General features: G+C 39.1%; 1 pseudogene; it reads left to right on the top strand.

The window, feature by feature from the left end:
• Positions 1–10,210: 10,210 nt before the first annotated feature.
• On the top strand, positions 10,211–14,263 carry LOC136253889 (CCR4-NOT transcription complex subunit 10-like; annotated as a pseudogene).
• Positions 14,264–17,989: the final 3,726 nt, after the last annotated feature.

The raw sequence follows: 17,989 nt of genomic DNA, 5'->3' as shown, positions 1-17,989 counted from the left end.
GATGAATGGGCGTTGCTACCATATGTCTAGACAGTAATTTACATAAGTGGTCGTTGCTCACAAAAGAAGCAGGGCTACGCTATGATGTGTAGTAACACATCCACATTTAATTTAGCATGTGGGTTCAGACCCGAATAATCTGTAAAGTGGGACCTGACTCGATTTAACATTGTTACTAAATAAACTATATCTATTTACTTACACATTACTATATAGTTCGCCACGAGTTGCTCTCACTAATCAATATCAACTGCGAATCACGTACATGTGACCGACAACCACGTGTATTCAACTAGTTTGATGCAATAATACACTGGTAGAAGGAAGCCATACTGTAGTCTATTAACACTCAGTGGTAGAACCTTGACTGATGACCATAGTAAAGAAGGATAAAAGGTAAGACAATAGCGCAAGCATTGTATGTTTATCAATATACCAAAGGTTTCTTCTTAAGTGAACTAGAAATTGGGATGTTTCTGCGAAAGAATTAGGGCTATAGCCAGTTTTGCAGGCAGGCAGGCAGGCAGGCAGGCAGGCAGGCAGGCAGGCAGGCAGGCAGGCAGGCAGGCAGGCAGGCAGGCAGGCAGGCAGGCAGGCAGGCAGGCAGGCAGGCAGGCAGGCAGGCAGGCAGGCAGGCAGGCAGGCAGGCAGGCAGGCAGGCAGGCAGGCAGGCAGGCAGGCAGGCAGGCAGGCAGGCAGGCAGGCAGGCAGGCAGGCAGGCAGGCAGGCAGGCAGGCAGGCAGGCAGGCAGGCAGGCAGGCAGGCAGGCAGGCAGGCAGGCAGGCAGGCAGGCAGGCAGGCAGGCAGGCAGGCAGGCAGGCAGGCAGGCAGGCAGGCAGGCAGGCAGGCAGGCAGGCAGGCAGGCAGGCAGGCAGGCAGGCAGGCAGGCAGGCAGGCAGGCAGGCAGGCAGGCAGGCAGGCAGGCAGGCAGGCAGGCAGGCAGGCAGGCAGGCAGGCAGGCAGGCAGGCAGGCAGGCAGGCAGGCAGGCAGGCAGGCAGGCAGGCAGGCAGGCAGGCAGGCAGGCAGGCAGGCAGGCAGGCAGGCAGGCAGGCAGGCAGGCAGGCAGGCAGGCAGGCAGGCAGGCAGGCAGGCAGGCAGGCAGGCAGGCAGGCAGGCAGGCAGGCAGGCAGGCAGGCAGGCAGGCAGGCAGGCAGGCAGGCAGGCAGGCAGGCAGGCAGGCAGGCAGTAGAAAATTCCGTTGAATAATTTTTTAAACAAATTCTGTAGCAACTTGATGGAAACGTTTCGGGTCGATCTGAAGACACTTTTGGGCTTGGTTTTATGCAACCAATACTGTCATGACGTTGTGAGGAAAAATCGTGGCAGGTTTTTGGGTTATATTATATCACGGATCGCCCCCACACCTTCGATGTCCCTACTATACAGTACTATCGTACTGTATGATATATTTAATAAAATTATTGGATGGGACCATACTGCATGAACAGTTGAACACTATTAATTTCACCCAAACTTTACTGAACCTTCCATACACAAGTGTAAGGAAAAATTGGGAATTTTAAGTTCGATTAGGAATCATAGTAAAAAAAGTAGGGAAACAATGGAGGTCGCAGATATAGTGAACATTTAATCCCTAATTCAGTCTATACCCAAGATAAATACTGAACTAGGGATTAGATGTTCACTACATGTATCTTCAGGAGGTGTAGGCGGCCTCCTTGTTTCCCTATACTTTTTTTTTCTATGATCCCTAATCGAACTTAAAATTCCTAATTTTTTACACTTGCTTGTTGTAACATTATTATGACTGGTGAACCCATGCATACCGCATCAAAAGAAAGGATGGCGCCAGAATTAATGTTTCGTCTGAACGCGCGCCCCAGTTATCGAATACTGCTTCGAGAATGCAGTGGCCATTATGCTTCGCTTTCAGCTATGTTCAGCCCGTTACACAACGCTACAAACGAAAAACAGTAGAAGTGCCTCTGCAATCAATCAATCAATCCAATCCAGTCATCATTTGTCCAGCCCGGTCCAGTGGGACTGGTTTGTCTATACCGAGGCATATACAGGACACAGTGGACTAGCTATGACGTAACAAGCATCGTTTGTATATATATATTCCACAAATTTACGCTTTTTCAATTTACACGGTACGATTTTTTTTTAAATTCTTCTTTTGAAAGGGGGGTTCGTCCGAACCATCCGAACCCCCCTTGAACCCCCCCTTGAACTAGCCAAATTATTGGGGGTGGGGGACCCACAGCCATCCCGCTTCCTACGCCTATGATCTACAATTGGTGGCCTTGATTTATTTCTTGCAAATTCTTTTTGTAAAACTTGAGAATCCGTCCTTGCGCGTCACCAAATTTAAAACCATAGATACAGTTTATTTCCGGTTGGTTGACTATAGAGAAACAAGTGTTAAAAGTCACGTGCTTGAAAGTAGCCAATGAGATCAGCAGCCTTCAGTTTAAACTAGCGCCGTCCGCCTGGTGTGAAATTTCATTGGTTATTTCTATTCACGTGATATTATTGCATTTGGCTTACGTGGACAACCAACCTATATCGTGGATTGCGCATCCGTTGTCATTATTTTTGTTTGGATTTGATCAAGTAGTCAATCAAATGTGAGGACTTCCATTCAAATTTCGTTCTCATTGGCTCATTTTCACGTGACACCATAGACACTGGTGACCACGGATGTGCAATCCGCGATATACGGTAATACAGACAAGTACCCGGGACTGGAATCATCTCACGTGAGCCCATTCAATACAAACGCGTTCGCAAGTTCACCCTACCCGTTACTTTCACATCGTTTGATGCCCTACGTAAAATTACGTAACAACACTGCGCTATAGGCGCTTTTATAAAATAATAATTATTAAGCACACTGACACGCTTTATCAAACCTCGATTCTGGGGAGAGGTGACAGCAGCCAGTGACCTGTGATGACGTGCTACTAAGGGTCTGCCAGGATAACAGAAGTGAGTTATGTATGCATGAGTATGTATCACATCACCACCAAGATCACCACTGTTTGCCTGGTTGTAATGTTTTATGCTACAATGCTATGAACAGAATTCTTAACATAGACATGGTGATAATTCCTTTAGTCCAGATATATTTCAACATGCCTTGGTCAATTATAGTAGAGGGGCAGAGGCTTAGATTGTCCCATGCAGTTGCAGTGGTGTTGATGGTTTATTATTATTTAATTTTGCTGTGAAAACTTCACAAACAGAAGAATATACATAGATATAATATAAATAATGTTAGTTATTGGTTGCAAAATAATAGTTACGTAGCAGAGATTTGAATATGTCAGTGTTTTCCGCTTCAAAGGATGTAGCGAGGTAGTACGTTCCATTGCCTTGATGTTGATGGTATAAAGGAGTATTTGTAGGTGTCAGTGTTACAAAATGGTTCGATGAGTCTGAACATATGGCATGATCTGGTCTGTAGCTGGTACTGTGATGTCTGTAGATGAAACTCAGGTATGTATTCAGGTGGTAAATAGACATTTTGTTTAAGAATGTTGTATAGCATAGTTAAGCTGTTCTCTTCGAGACTCTAGTGATTCCCACTTAAGTTCGTTAACCATCTGTGTTACACTAGCATGATAGGAGTATATACCTTTGACATATCGTGCAGTACGCCTCTGAACTTTTTCTAAAGCGATCTTGTCAGTTGTTAAATGAGGGTTCCAGACTGTAGTTGCATATTCAAGTTTAGGGCGTACTAGGCTAAGGTAGGCTCTCTCTCTAAGGTGAATAGATGATGTCCTCAAGTTACACTTTAGCAGACCAAGCATCTGATTTGCTTTGGGGTGATAGATTGGATATGTAGGTGCCACTTCAAATCACTCTGAATAATGATGCCTAAATATTTGTAATGTTCAACAGGTGAGAGGAGATGATTGTGTAGTCTGTAGGGAGTAATGATTTTATTTCTTCTAGGATGTAAAACAGTCATGGTAAAGCACTTTGATACAGTTAGTCTCATCAGCCATCTCTGCTGCCATTCTTGTAATGCACATAAATCTTCTTGTAACCTCTTAGCATCTTCAGGGGTACGGATAGCCCTATATATTATACAGTCATCAGCGAAAAGTTTAATAGAACTATATAAAATGGATTCCAGTAGATCATTGATATAGATGGAGAAAAGAGTAGGGCCAAGGACTGTGCTTTGAGGGACACCAGACAGTACTGGGCATCTGGGAGATGAAATACCATCTAGCACAACACACTGCGTTCGATGATTCAAAAATGAGGAGATCCAGTTTTGCAGTGTTGGTAGTTGAACTAGACCTACAGAACCCCCCCCCCCCCCCCCCCCCCCCTTCCCCTTAGAATTGCCTGTGAGCCTAACTACGTAGCTAATGGATAATACTATAGTACAATTTCTGAAACAATATTAACTGTAAATTTACAACAGGAAAATTTTTACAAAAGTAAAATTTGACAAATTGGTTAATTTGTCCAATAAGCACCTCAAAAGTCAGTGTTTAGATCTGTTATTTTTTGCTTTTCATCAAATTTTATTTCGTCAAAGCTGATTAATAATATTGTGAATTCTTCAAATTTTTCTTTCATCAGTACTTCCTTTTGTATCTGTAAAACTTTGTTAAATATCTGCATACCTAATCATCTGTGCAGCGCTGTCTGCCTTTCATTTGTGACAGTTAGCTATAGTGTGTGAGCCATGCCATTCTACAAGTGTATGTTATATATTACTCCACCATTACTGAAGCTCAAAGCAGCCACTGAAATCAATTTATTGTCATGCACAGTGCTGTATAGGTTGAGTAGCTGTATTGGATGATTAAACACCTTAAATAAATTTTTAATATTTCATTGAATTAGTTAATGCAGAAATATTGGCATTAAATTACATTTGCAATCTTTGCTGATAGTACAGTCTCTTGCAAGGTTTTGTATCCTGCCCCATGTTGTGCATGCAGATAACCTTTGTTATTTTATACAATTAGGCACGAGCAGCTGTTACTTCATAACATAAACACAATGGGCTGCTTATGTTGGAACTGGTGGGATACAGGGAATTGGGGGATTCACCCATTCACCATAGGGACCTGCAATATATTAGTACAGACTGTCCCAATATTAAGTAAACTCAAGAGGGTTATCATTTCTGCCATTTGTTATCCAGCGTGTGCAAGTTCAACTCTTGTTCGTGATTAGATATAATTGAATCACTCCAGTCTAACAGTTAAATTTCAAGTACATTTATTGCAAAATGGTGTTACACTGCACACAATCAGTAGAGTCTGAGTTAAAAGACAAACCAAGTGAGTCGCCTCAGTTGGTAGGCATCAAATCATCCTCCATAATCAGTAGCAAACAAATTAAGGTACAGCAACATGTGTGTGCCTTCAAAATACCAACTATACTGTTACAGTATGTACTAAATTGAAATTGTTTACAAGAACTTTGTCCTGTACACTGTCATTGTAAGGCATACCCACAGAATGTGGACCATGTCAGCGTGTCCAAGTGTGAAGTAATTTATTTAGCTGGTCTGCACTATATTGAACAGCGACAATTCAGCACGTGCACTATTCTCTTTCCCTACATCAGGACCCTTTCCCCCTTCACTAAAGGCTTAAAACATGCTATTACTATGTAAAGCTGCTCCTGTACAACTGTAACTATTGTATTTATTAGACTGAAATGTTGTTTAAAAATCCATTGCTTTCGTATCATGTATAGCACAGCGTGTTTTGCACTGCTAGGGACATTAAGTACGTATAGGCTTCAGATGAAGTGATTCAATTCATGTATGGTAACCCAGGGGTTTAAATCAAAGGTAAAGTGCAGTTGTGATTCTGTGTACAGTGAATATGTATGGGGTTTGTTGGAGAGTCAACTACGGAAAGGTTGTGAATAATACTTAATGGTGAAATCGTACTTAGAACAAGTAATGATCCCTCTGTTGGAGAAGCGACAAGTTCCTGGTGATAACAATCTGACTGAGTGTACAAATGATAATTATGAAGTTGTAGATAATGACACTCTTGAACTGTCTAAACTTACATGAACATTATTGTTAGTGTCTCTATTGATTATGCATTCCCCCTCCCCCCACTGGATGCATCAATAATTACAGACTGTCCAGTATAATAAATAAAGAAATAATGGAGTGGTTCCAAATTCAGAAAAGAAGACCAAATGGTGTGTTTCTTAGTACATATAAAACAGTGAAATTGTCAGACCACATAGGACATTTGAAATAAAAGCTTCAGGGTGTAGCAGGTCAAGCATTACTACAAATAAGCCACATTCCATTCATAAATTATTAGGGCTACCATCTGAATGTAATAGAGGTAACATACTGTACATGTTCTGTTACAGAAAGAAGTTACGGTAATATTGGATCTACTATAAAGATGTGATAACAAAGGGTTAGTTATTTGTAAATAAAAAGATGTGATATTTAAACAACAATAATATGATCAGTTACAGCATGTACATAAAACTTGGAACAATAAGTTATTGAGCGATGTACCACAGTCTAGCATCACACTATTGCAAATGCTACAGCTCTTCAGCAAAAAAAGTCACCCTCGATGATAGAGTTCTATGTACAGTATGAGGAGATACTGGCCAATTTCACCTGCTGTGCGAGTAGTCATGACTGACCCACAATTAGACGATGACATCATTGCTACCTGCATTAACAAAAACAAACAAAACAATTACTATTGTATTTCATTTTACAGAGTATGTCTAAAAAAAACTTTGCAAAATGACATTTGTATTAGGAGAACGGCAGAATTCTACATGGAAAGTCACTACTGTCATCAAAATGAAGAAGTGAACACATACATAGCTACAGAAAGAAACTCAGTCATTACTGATGTGCGTAACATGCGTATGTGGGTAAAACCCAGTGGGTTTTTCCCTGAATCATCTTGGTGCTGGATGGTTCAAAATTTTTACGTTTTGATTTCTTGTTGCTAGCCCTCACTCTCCATTGTTGTATTTAGTCTTTCATTATATTCTATTCACTTATGAATGTACGTTTTCAGGTAGTCGTGCTCCTGGACTTACGTATGGTTATTGTCTTGTATCTATGGTTACTAAGTATGTTGTTGGTTGTTTGGTAACAATGATAGATAGCCTGCTACAGTTGCTAGTGGTGCAAAACCCAGATGTTATAGATTACAATGGGCAAACAGGGTGTGGGTTATTTGGAGTATGGTGGAGGGGGTTAGACTGTGACTTCAGAATACCTGTTTAATTGTAGTGCTAGGCTTATAAAACAAAACACTAGGGGTATCACGTATCACTTACTAAGTCAATCTCAATCTGTGATTGTGGTCAAACTCACAGTCAACAGTCAAGACTACAAAATATCACTACAGTAGGAGATGGGAAGAAGTGTTAAAACTCAGAGTTACCTATAAATAAATATTAAAACTTACGAGATAGAAAAACTTAAAATGTTTCAAAGCTCTGTAACAATTTCACTGTGATTTCAATGATGTATCTTTCACAGTTGTAGATCAGAGGGGTAAGACAAGATCACGTGCACTACAAAGCACTAACAAAAATGTTTTATTAAACCATAGTCATACTACTTGTTGAAAGTAATAGATCATACAACAACGATTGTATTGTAATCATTGATGCTTACTGTTACTGTTGACGTGAAAGTCATGAGACAAAGTGGCAGTAAAGAGGGATTTCTAGGGGTCTGGGCATATTCCCCAAGAATTTTGAAACATAAGTGTGCTATGATTGAACCTGGAAATGATTTTAGAGAATGAGTGAGATCTGGAAATAGTTAGCAAGCTGAAGGGACAAAATAACTATGTATATAATTATGTGCATGAAAGCATTGATTTGATGAATGTGTTGATTTTCAGTTTATAGTGAACTGTAGGAAAGAAATTAAAACTAGTAAGGTAATTTTTAATCAGAGTAGTAGACCATGAAATAGAAAATTTTTGAAAATGGCTATCTCAAGATGTATCTTTAGACTTTTAGTCAAATCCCTGTGGTAAATTGTAAAAGAGTTAAGAGGTACAATACGTAAGTATACTTTCCTGTGGTAAACCTGGCTATTTTGTCTAAATTTTAGAACTAGCCCAATCACCATTTGCAACTAGCCAAAAGTCATTTACAACTAGCTTTTTGGCCACAACTATCCCCCCTTTTAGCCCTTGCCATAACAGCAGCATCTTTCCAATCATGAATCACACCATTGCAAGCAACAAACTAAATAGAGCAAAATATGTATCAAGCCCCTTCCTCTACTTTTTGTACAGGGTCTATTCAGTTCACATGAAATACTTTAAGTACTTGTGCAACATTATTACGCATTCACGTGGTCTTGTCCTACTCCCCTGGTTATTATATAGGTAGCATGTATTAAGAAATTTCTATAGACTGTTGGAAGCACAGGACTGGTGTGTATTGGTAAATGGATATAATAAACCTAAATAGCTTCAACACTTAAAGTAACGATGAAGGTGTACGGATTTATATCTAGCTGGCTCACATGTCCCAGACAGCAGCTTTCTTGGTTTACTATAGCTAGTTATACTAACTTTTAAAAATGCTAAATGGCCACATTGGATGTGGCCAGGGATGAAAGCCTAACAATTAAGCCTAAAACAGCAGACAAAATTTCAGGAAGATGCATTCAAGTCAGGTCAAAAGCTGTAAGCCAAAGGCTAAGGTAAATTTTGTCTTTGACGCAGATCATCCAATAGTGAGTGCTTGTGTGACACCCCAGTGAAACAAACGTACACTAGGTCCCTATTAAAAGATGGTCACCAGTAGGTTGAAATATCCCTGAAGTAAATTATCACCATGCTTGTGCTAAGAATTCTGTTCATAGCATTTTTAAAACAGTACACTCAAGGATAATGGAAGGTAACAGAGGTGATACATAATGCATACATACCTCTGTTATCCTGGCAGACCAATTAGTCGCACATCATCTTCAGTCATCACAAGACTGGCTGCTGTCACCTATTGAGTTTGACGTGTCTCAGTGCTTTATCAATGTGCCTATAATGTAGTGTTGTTACATAATGGTATGTAGAGGTGCATCAAACAATGTGAAAGTAACAAAAACTGTTTCAGAAATTGTAAGATTATGTGAGTTTCAGACCCTTGGGAAAGAGGCTACACTATTATCCATTAGCTACAGTTATGCTATTCCTCTAGTAAAGAATACTTCAACTACGAACACTGCTGCAAAACCATCAACACCACTGCAACTGCATGGGACAATCTGAGCCTCTGGCCTTACTATAATTGACCAAGGCAGGTTGAAATATATCTGGAGTGAAGGAAATTGTTACCATGTCTGTGTTAAGAGTTCTGTTCATAGCATTAATAGCGGTATTGCAGCATAAAACATTACAACCAGGCATATTAAAGTGATCTTGGTGGTGATGTGATACATACTGCTGCATACATTACTTACCTCTGTTATTCTGGCAGACAGACCCCTTAGTCACAGAACACTAGCTGGCTGCTGTTACCTCTCCCCATTAGATTCTATGTATCTGGTTTGATCATAGATAAAGCGTGTCCTTGCGTGTCTCAGTCAGTGCTTAATAATTATTTTATTAAAGCGCCTCAAACGCAGTGTTGTTACGTAATTTTACGTGGGGCATCAAACGATGTGAAAGTAATCAATCTCGTTATGTACAGACTTGCTCAACCACAAAATTGCGTAATACCGGAAACAAAAATAATATCACGTGACGGTGGTTGTAACACCGGTAATGCGAGAGACCTTTTATCGATAAGGCGATTCTAATGGATTCAGGAGTCATAAAGGAGTTCACCCTCAGGCTCAAGCTTACCGTTTCTTCGTGTTCCAGCATATGTGTTGTACTGTGGCCGCTACTGAAGGTTGCCACCCGTGGTGCAGATGACCGGTGAGCTCTTGAAGGTACAACTAGTGTTCTGTGTTCAAATAGTCTTTATAGCCTTTTCACCTGTTCAGCCTATCATGTTAAACTTGCACCCAGAAATAGTGCTATGTTATGGGTGTAACATGACCAAATTTCAGCTTATTCACAAGTCAAGTTAGGCCAGGCAAAAACTTAATTGTTTTGCATCCCCTCCTGCATCCCTTTTACCCACTGCCTCTAATTTCATTATTGCTGTTATCAATCACAAGCAACACTGTTTCCTCTTCTATAACCAGTTGCAATTACACCAGGTGTGTGTACATACTTCAAGTAAGCTGGGCTAATAATGAGCAAAGACAAGTGTGAATTCAACAAGTCAGAAATTAAATTTCTAGGCCAACCAGTTAATCACGTACATCCTGATCCTGACAAAATACGTGTTATCAGAGACATGAAAGCAAGCACCAACTAATATTCGTCAGTTTTTAGGTATGATCAATCAATTGATCAAATTTTCATACATACGTCTGTGTATATAATGTGTGTAGGTCTGTACTGTCTGTATAATATTGCACATTTATGAATTACCATTCAGAGTTTGGCTGGAGATGCTACAGAAGAACCTCAAAGGCTGTAAGAAGGAGATTAAGAGTCTCTCATTGATTGAGAATGCTGTTAGTAACTGTGATGTTACTTGTTACTTAGTTACCTGATCACCTAGGTGACACATGTAGCCTTCCTCAAGGCCAACTACAAGTGCTCTATTGTAAAAGTGTCAAGCTGTTAACCTCAGCTCCAAAGCTACCATCACTGGCTGACGCTGGTCGCTTCAACAATCTTGGTTGTCTACACTATCGCATGGGCAAGTACAGTTTGGCATCTTACTACTTCAGCTCTATGATGCCCTCAATGACTTCCCACCATATCATTGGAGAAAGGTAGGTGAGTGGGTGGGTGTGTCCTGTGTTGTCATGTGATCTGTTGTTGTAGCAGCACTGTCAGGTCGTCCATTGCCAGTACTGGGGGTAAATGGTCGTCGAGTGTTGTTATATAATCTTGGACTGCAACAACTATATGCTGGTCAACCAACTGTTGCATTCACTTCTTTTTTGGAAGCTGTACAAGTGTTTCAATCCACACTTGTGGCTTCAGCTGGCTGAGACTTCAATAGTGGATTACAATAAGGTTGTTATGGTGACCGTTACCATGGTACGTAATTGTTATAATATTCGCAGGCACAGATGGTCTATGCAAAGCAGCAGTATTACCATAGTCAAACTGTAGTTGGAGCTGGTTTCCATCAAGTTTTGTTGTCATGCCGATGGAGGTAGGTCACTTATCACATGACGGATCATCATCAGCCATATATGCCAACCCCATCACTTTACTTTGCTAACATCTGTCTGTGTAATGCTCTCTACTTGCTACCTCCACTGCCACAGCAACCAATGAGACTATGTTATATCTGAGTTGCCATGTCCACCACTCCATGGTGATGCTATGATGCCATAAGGGCGTCCATTCTGGCAAACAGTCCTTATATTTTGTTATGTCAAGGTGACCCGGTGTCTTCACTACACTACAGTAAACAACTTCTTACCATCCCTTCACCTTCATTTCCACTGATGTAAGTGTCATATTGACAAGAAAGCTATGGGCTATGTAGTTAGTGTTGTTACATGGACATAACTTTTAACCTCACAGTTGTGAATGTAGCTTAGACAACCACTTCAGTCAACTCACCAATGGTAATGAATATAGATATGAATGTTTCATAAATTTGTTGTACCATGTTGTCTTGAGTTATGGCCCAGGTGTGTTTAACTTTAAGCGGCTTTTCACCCCGGCCAGTAAACAAGTCCGGTGACTATACAAGATTATCATTTCTATACAAGTTCAACATTCTCATATTTCTTTTAATAACTTCAGTGTTTTACTCTAGTCTCCTTGATGTGTTCCTCCGTGTAAGGTAGTTTACTGTATGAAATATTCTTTTACTTCATCCTTCAAGATGCTACACAGAATTGTTAGAAATTATAACTACACTAAATGTTCAGTTGAGACCTGATATTTATTCAAACTTCTTTTTATACCCTACTTACTAAGAAGGCTGGCTATCATTTTACAGCACAGCAAATGGCACTTGGACGGTGGCAAAACTTAAGTACTAGTTCTTAAAAGGCTTTTATTTGGCTAACCTTTATAGTAATAGATAGCTTGATTTGGAGTATTTCATGACCTCCTGCTCACATGGAAATCCAAATTTTTGTAGATGAGAAACAAGTAATCAAGTTTGCCTTATCTTTACAGTTCTTGTTAAATTGCTGCCATGATTTTCATACATTAGCGTTTTACCCTTAATGGGTTTTGCTAATCAATCAATTAATAAGAGTGGGTGCCAGGTACATGTAATTGAAAATGTTGTAAGACACCCTTTTGCAGATCCAGTCACATATAATGTCAGGGTTGAGTATGTAGTATCATATCCATCACTTAAGGCAAATAAATAATTCTTACCCTATGACTTATGAATCCTGGATTTAGAGGGCAGTGAAAACTCACTGGAAATATTCTTTGTAAGACTTCACCACTATTTAGAATATTAACTTACATTGTTTTAAGCTGTTACATACATTGTATCATTTACTACAACATTTTAAAAAAACCTTCTGTTAATATCTTGGGTGATGTATTACATGCTTGGCCCTGTCCATCATCAGGTGTCTCCTATTCAAAGTTTCCATTAGTGCATCACTAATGCAGGTTTAGACTAGCAATTGATGTTATTATGAAGTATGTTCCTCTCCATATTAGGTGTTTACAGCAAGCAGGTACTCTTCCACTGGAGTCTATACTACTGAGGTAATAATCCTGTTAGTATAATGGCATCATCTGTTTGGAACGAGAAGGTACACATACTAGACTGGGCTACTGGAATGGACTACTGAACTGGGATTTTTTTGCTTCATGATTCATTTTTCAACACTTTTTGTTAAGCACATTGGCTATTACACCTTCTTCAATACAACTGCCCGCTTGTTTTCATTGGCATGTCCCAAAACTGTGGTGTATTGTATGGGCAATATATTATATAGTATTTCTTAGAAATGCCAAATGTGCAAACATACAATGATGCTAAGCCAATTAATGCGTACATAAACACAGTAGTTGACTAGTGGCTGTAGTAGTGGTACATCACACAGTACACATTATTACAACTTGCTACTATACTGCACAATGCAGCAGCTACCATGTACGGATGTAATTAGATTATAATGCATAGCTAGATCATTTCATCCCAAGCTCCTGAAAATATTTATCTTTGTGCAAATGCAGTTAATCTAGAATATCTAATTTTTTTGTATGGTTTACACTAGGAAAAGGCATTAAAATGTTTGCTATCAATGTACACATTCAACTTTATAAGCAAGTCATGCTATGCTATGTAAGTGGTCTATAGGGTGCATTGTTGGAGTACATAGGCATTTCTGAGGAATATGTTTTCATTAACACAACAACTAACAGCACATTCCTGTACCCTGACAATTAAAGACAAAAAGTGAATCACCAGTCCAATGAAATTAAAAACCAAAAATCAGTAGTCCATTCCAGTGATCCAGTCCACTGTTTGTACCTTCCCAAGTGGCATGCTAACAGCTGGCCTGTGTGTGGGTGTGCAGTTGGCCGTAGGTTTACGTGAAGTTGGCATGGGAAAATTGTTTACGTATGTGCGTTTGTCCACACTCACTTGAGCAAAATATTTTGAAACTGAAAGAATGACGGAAGGCACTGGATAGTTACAGTAGCAATATATTTAAATGTGGCCAATCAATTTTATTGACTATGAACACCAGGAGCTTTAAAAAGTTTATGGTGATGTATAAGACTACCAAGAGTGTTTTAGCCTGTATAATAAATGATTATGTGAAGTACGTAACACAGATATTCAAGTAATTTTTTATTTTGGGTTGCCTTTACTAGTTGGTGTATTTAGCCATTTCAGCCAGTTGGGTTGCCTTTACTAGTTGGTGTATTTAGCCATTTCAGCCAGTATACCAAGTGAAAATATTTTCAAATTACTATTTTCAAAATCAATGAAATATCCATGCTATTTCATACAATCATTCATTAAGGGCCAACACATCAATCAATAACTCCGCAATACTATTATTTACTCTTGGGTGATATATTCCGGTATAATCACCCACCCATTTGATTATTTCTTACCATTTATTCTGTGATGTGTGAACACAATGTCAACCATCAAACACATTCCATCCACTTATTCATAATGATCACCCACAGGGTAACAGAGTTACTACCTCAAATTGATTACACTAGTACAGTATGGTGAGGCTCCTGCACACGAAACACCAGATGTCATATACTAGCTATGGAGATGTTATGGAGCAGTGAAGACTGATGAGAACATGTCAGCTACTGACACTTGGATTGGCTGGCTAGCTTTTACTCTAATGTGATTAAATACATGTACGTAAACATTGTTCATGTTTGTATGGTGATGTCTCATCCATAGTTGCATGGTGTACACAGCATAAGAGGACACATCTGTTTCTATTCTGTTTAGTGTTGCACAGATAATTGGATCGGTTATCAGAAAAACCATATATTGACTGTGTTTTTGTACGTATAATGGTATCGGATCGGTGCCAAGATGAAAAAAAGCAGCATACACAGATATGTGTATTTATTTAAAACATGCTAATAATATGCATCAAATGATGTTTACAAATGCATTAAGTTGCATTTTCAATATTGCTTTTACCGCTTCCATGTACTGTCAGCTGTTGTTGTAGCAATGCTACCACTGTAAACAAGCTAAATCGGTCCTTCACAATCAAACTTCTAATAAAAATTGCTACAAAATAGACATGTTGTGCAATATCAGATTGGCTACATTTATCAGCTTGAAAATATCCATTATCAGTTATCGGCAAAATCTTATATCAGTGCAACACTACTTTTGTTTCTACCGGTCAAGGGATGAGCTGCGATGACATGTTCATGATTGTAACCCGCAGGTACAATGTATCTGACCTGTCACAGTACCCATCAGACTCGTACATTTCTGACAAGTACAGTGTAAGCTATTTTTCTCTTCCTCATCCTAAACTGTCTCAAAATACTTGTGTTGTAGCTCTATTATCAAGACAATGACCAGTACAAGCACATTGTTAATATAGTGCTGCCTGACATGAGGTACACCTTAGGCTCAAGGTCATGAAGTACACCTTAGCTTTGTTTAGGACCTACTTGACATGGTCACTATAATGAGGTGGTCTATTAATGAGGTCATGAAGTATACTTTAGCTGTGTTTGGGACCTACTTGACATGGTCACTATAATGAGGTGGTCTATTAATGAGGTCGTGAAGTATACCTTAGCTGTGTTTGGGACCTACTTGACATGGTCACTATAATGAGGTGGTCTATTAATGAGGTCGTGAAGTATACCTTAGCTGTGTTTGGGACTTACTTGACATGGTCACTATAATGAGGTGGTCTATTAATGAGGTCATGAAGTATACCTGGCTTTGTTTAGGACTTACTTGACATGGTCATTATAATGAGGTGGTCTTATTAATGAGGTCATGAAGTACACCTTAGCTTTATTTGGGACCTACTTGACATGGTCACTATAATGAGGTGGTCTTACTAATGAGGTCATGAAGTACACCTTAGCTATGTTTGGGACCTACTCGACATGGTCACTATAATGATGTGGTCTTATTAATGAGGTCATGAAGTACACCTGGCTTTGTTTAGGACCTACTTGACATGGTCACCATAATGAGGTGGTCTTAATAATGAGGTCATGAAGTACACTATAATTATGTTTGGGACCTACTTGACATGGTCAATATAATGAGGTCATGAACAGTGTTGGGAGTAACGCGTTTTACTTCTGTGGTAACTAAGTAATATAACAAAATACGCTATAAAAATGGGTAATATAACTCATTGACAAGTTACTTTGCTTACAAATGTAATGCGTTACCTAAGTAATATAGTTACTGTAACGAGTATAATATTATGTAATATCATTACTACAAGTAACGAAGTTACTAATCTCGTTAGTTATCCTCTGAGTAACGCCTAGCTACAACGCAGTAACGAAGCCTACTGAATGAAGCTTATTCACCAGCTTCTTACTTATAACCAAGATTTGCACATTGTCCAACAACACAATCATGTCATGTTATAAAGTGGTAGTTTCACACGTGACAGCTTAAGGCTGTGGACACAAAGTAATATAATATGTAATATTATTATAGTTACTTTATTTTATGAATAATATGTAACTGTAACTAAATAGTTCAGTTGCATGTAATATGTAACTAGTTACTTTTACTAAGTAACTTGCCCAACACTGGTCATGAAGTGTACCTTAACTATGTTAGGGAGACCTACCGTATAATCTAAATATTTCAAGGAGGAAATTTTCTGTGGTTTTGGGGGTTATCAGCGAAATTTTCAACCTTGAAATATTTAGACCTCCATATAGTCCAATACATTTGGGAAGTGTTTGCAAATCCGCTAAATTTTTATTTTTAGCAACATTGCTCAACCTTGAAATATTTGTCCCTCAAAATATTTAGGCTATACAGTACTTGACATGGTCACTATAATGAGGTGTTCTTATTACTGAGGTCATAAAATACATCTACACTATGTGTGATATGTATTTAACATAGTTGGAGTCCTAAATGGCCACGTATAGTTAAGGGTTCAACTTCCCAAGGTTTTACCTTCTAATCATCTAATTCTTGCTCATTCTTTCCATTCAACGTATCATCCATGAGCTCCACATCTTAGCACCCACCCTGGCAAACCTTTACTATAATCCTCACTGCAACAAAGGAACAAGCAACTGATCCTAACGCTTTGACTAACCAACATTAACAATAATCAGTTCTACTCTATGTAATATAATTAATACCACATTGGATGATTTACTGTCTGTCCTAGACTTCATGCTCCACATATTGGTCAGTCTAATAGTTAAGTACATGCCCACACACTATATATACAACCTACTTTAAGATCTGCAAGCATTAACCAAACTGGTGCCAGCAATTAAAATGCTCTGTTGACAGTCAGCTTGGATACTACAAGCAGCCCTTGATGAGTTGTGGTACAGTTATCTACCATTGACATCATTGAGGCAAACGGCACAAGACTATGACACAGCACACAAGTGCTCCACCTTACAATCAACTGCTAGCATCTCCCACCAGGCCTACACATGCTAGTAATAATCTCAATAATGTCACCATTGACCTTCACAAGGTCCCCTGGTACACAACACCACTGTAATGTGACTGGTACACTGATATACAATCAAAATAGACAGTCCTTCTTATGAAGAAATAAATTATTTCTAAATGAAAAGTGACTTATAAGGCCACAAACTTTCTCATCCTGTACTCAAAATAGCAGTGCAGGAGGGTAGATTTTTATTGTATTTTTTACTAACTAGATAGTTTTTACTTAGCTAGCTAAAATGACTCAAAATGTAAATTTCTTAGACTTCTCTAGCAAGGTACAAACTATAAAAGGTGCTAATTGGCATCCCTTAGCCACCAGTGGTACAAAAAATCCTTGATAAGGTAAGTAAAACGGCGATGTAGGTGGGGATGATAAACTAATATGTGGCCTAATGAATCAATGTTTGAACATCCGGCTACTACACTGACCACACAATCCGTTTGTGTGAGTGTGGCAGATGGGTGACATCAGTTTATGCCTATCACTGGTTACAGAGCTATACTAGAAGCTTGAAATTATAATCCTATTGGTATACATACCTGTCATTAGGAATAATTCCCACCATATGACTCTGCACTTAGAATATTTGTTTTAAATTACATACTGAACAACACCCGGATAAGTGCATAAAAGATTAGCTGGTTAAACTGTTCCAGTGATCATGCCTAAGTGTAATGATAAAAGTGTGCATATACAATGTTAATGTTATTATCTGCTTTACCAGTTAAGCACTGAACACACTGATAGAACACTAGTCTCCTACTTCCTTGTTGTAGAATAGCTTACCGGTCATCAGCACCACGTGTGCCAACCTTCCACAGTACAACACATATGCT

Source organism: Dysidea avara, chromosome 4 (assembly GCF_963678975.1).
Source record: "Dysidea avara chromosome 4, odDysAvar1.4, whole genome shotgun sequence".
Taxonomy (NCBI): Eukaryota; Metazoa; Porifera; class Demospongiae; order Dictyoceratida; family Dysideidae; genus Dysidea; species Dysidea avara.
Note: the sequence above shows the minus strand (reverse complement) of the source record. Positions and strands in the feature narration are given on the sequence as shown.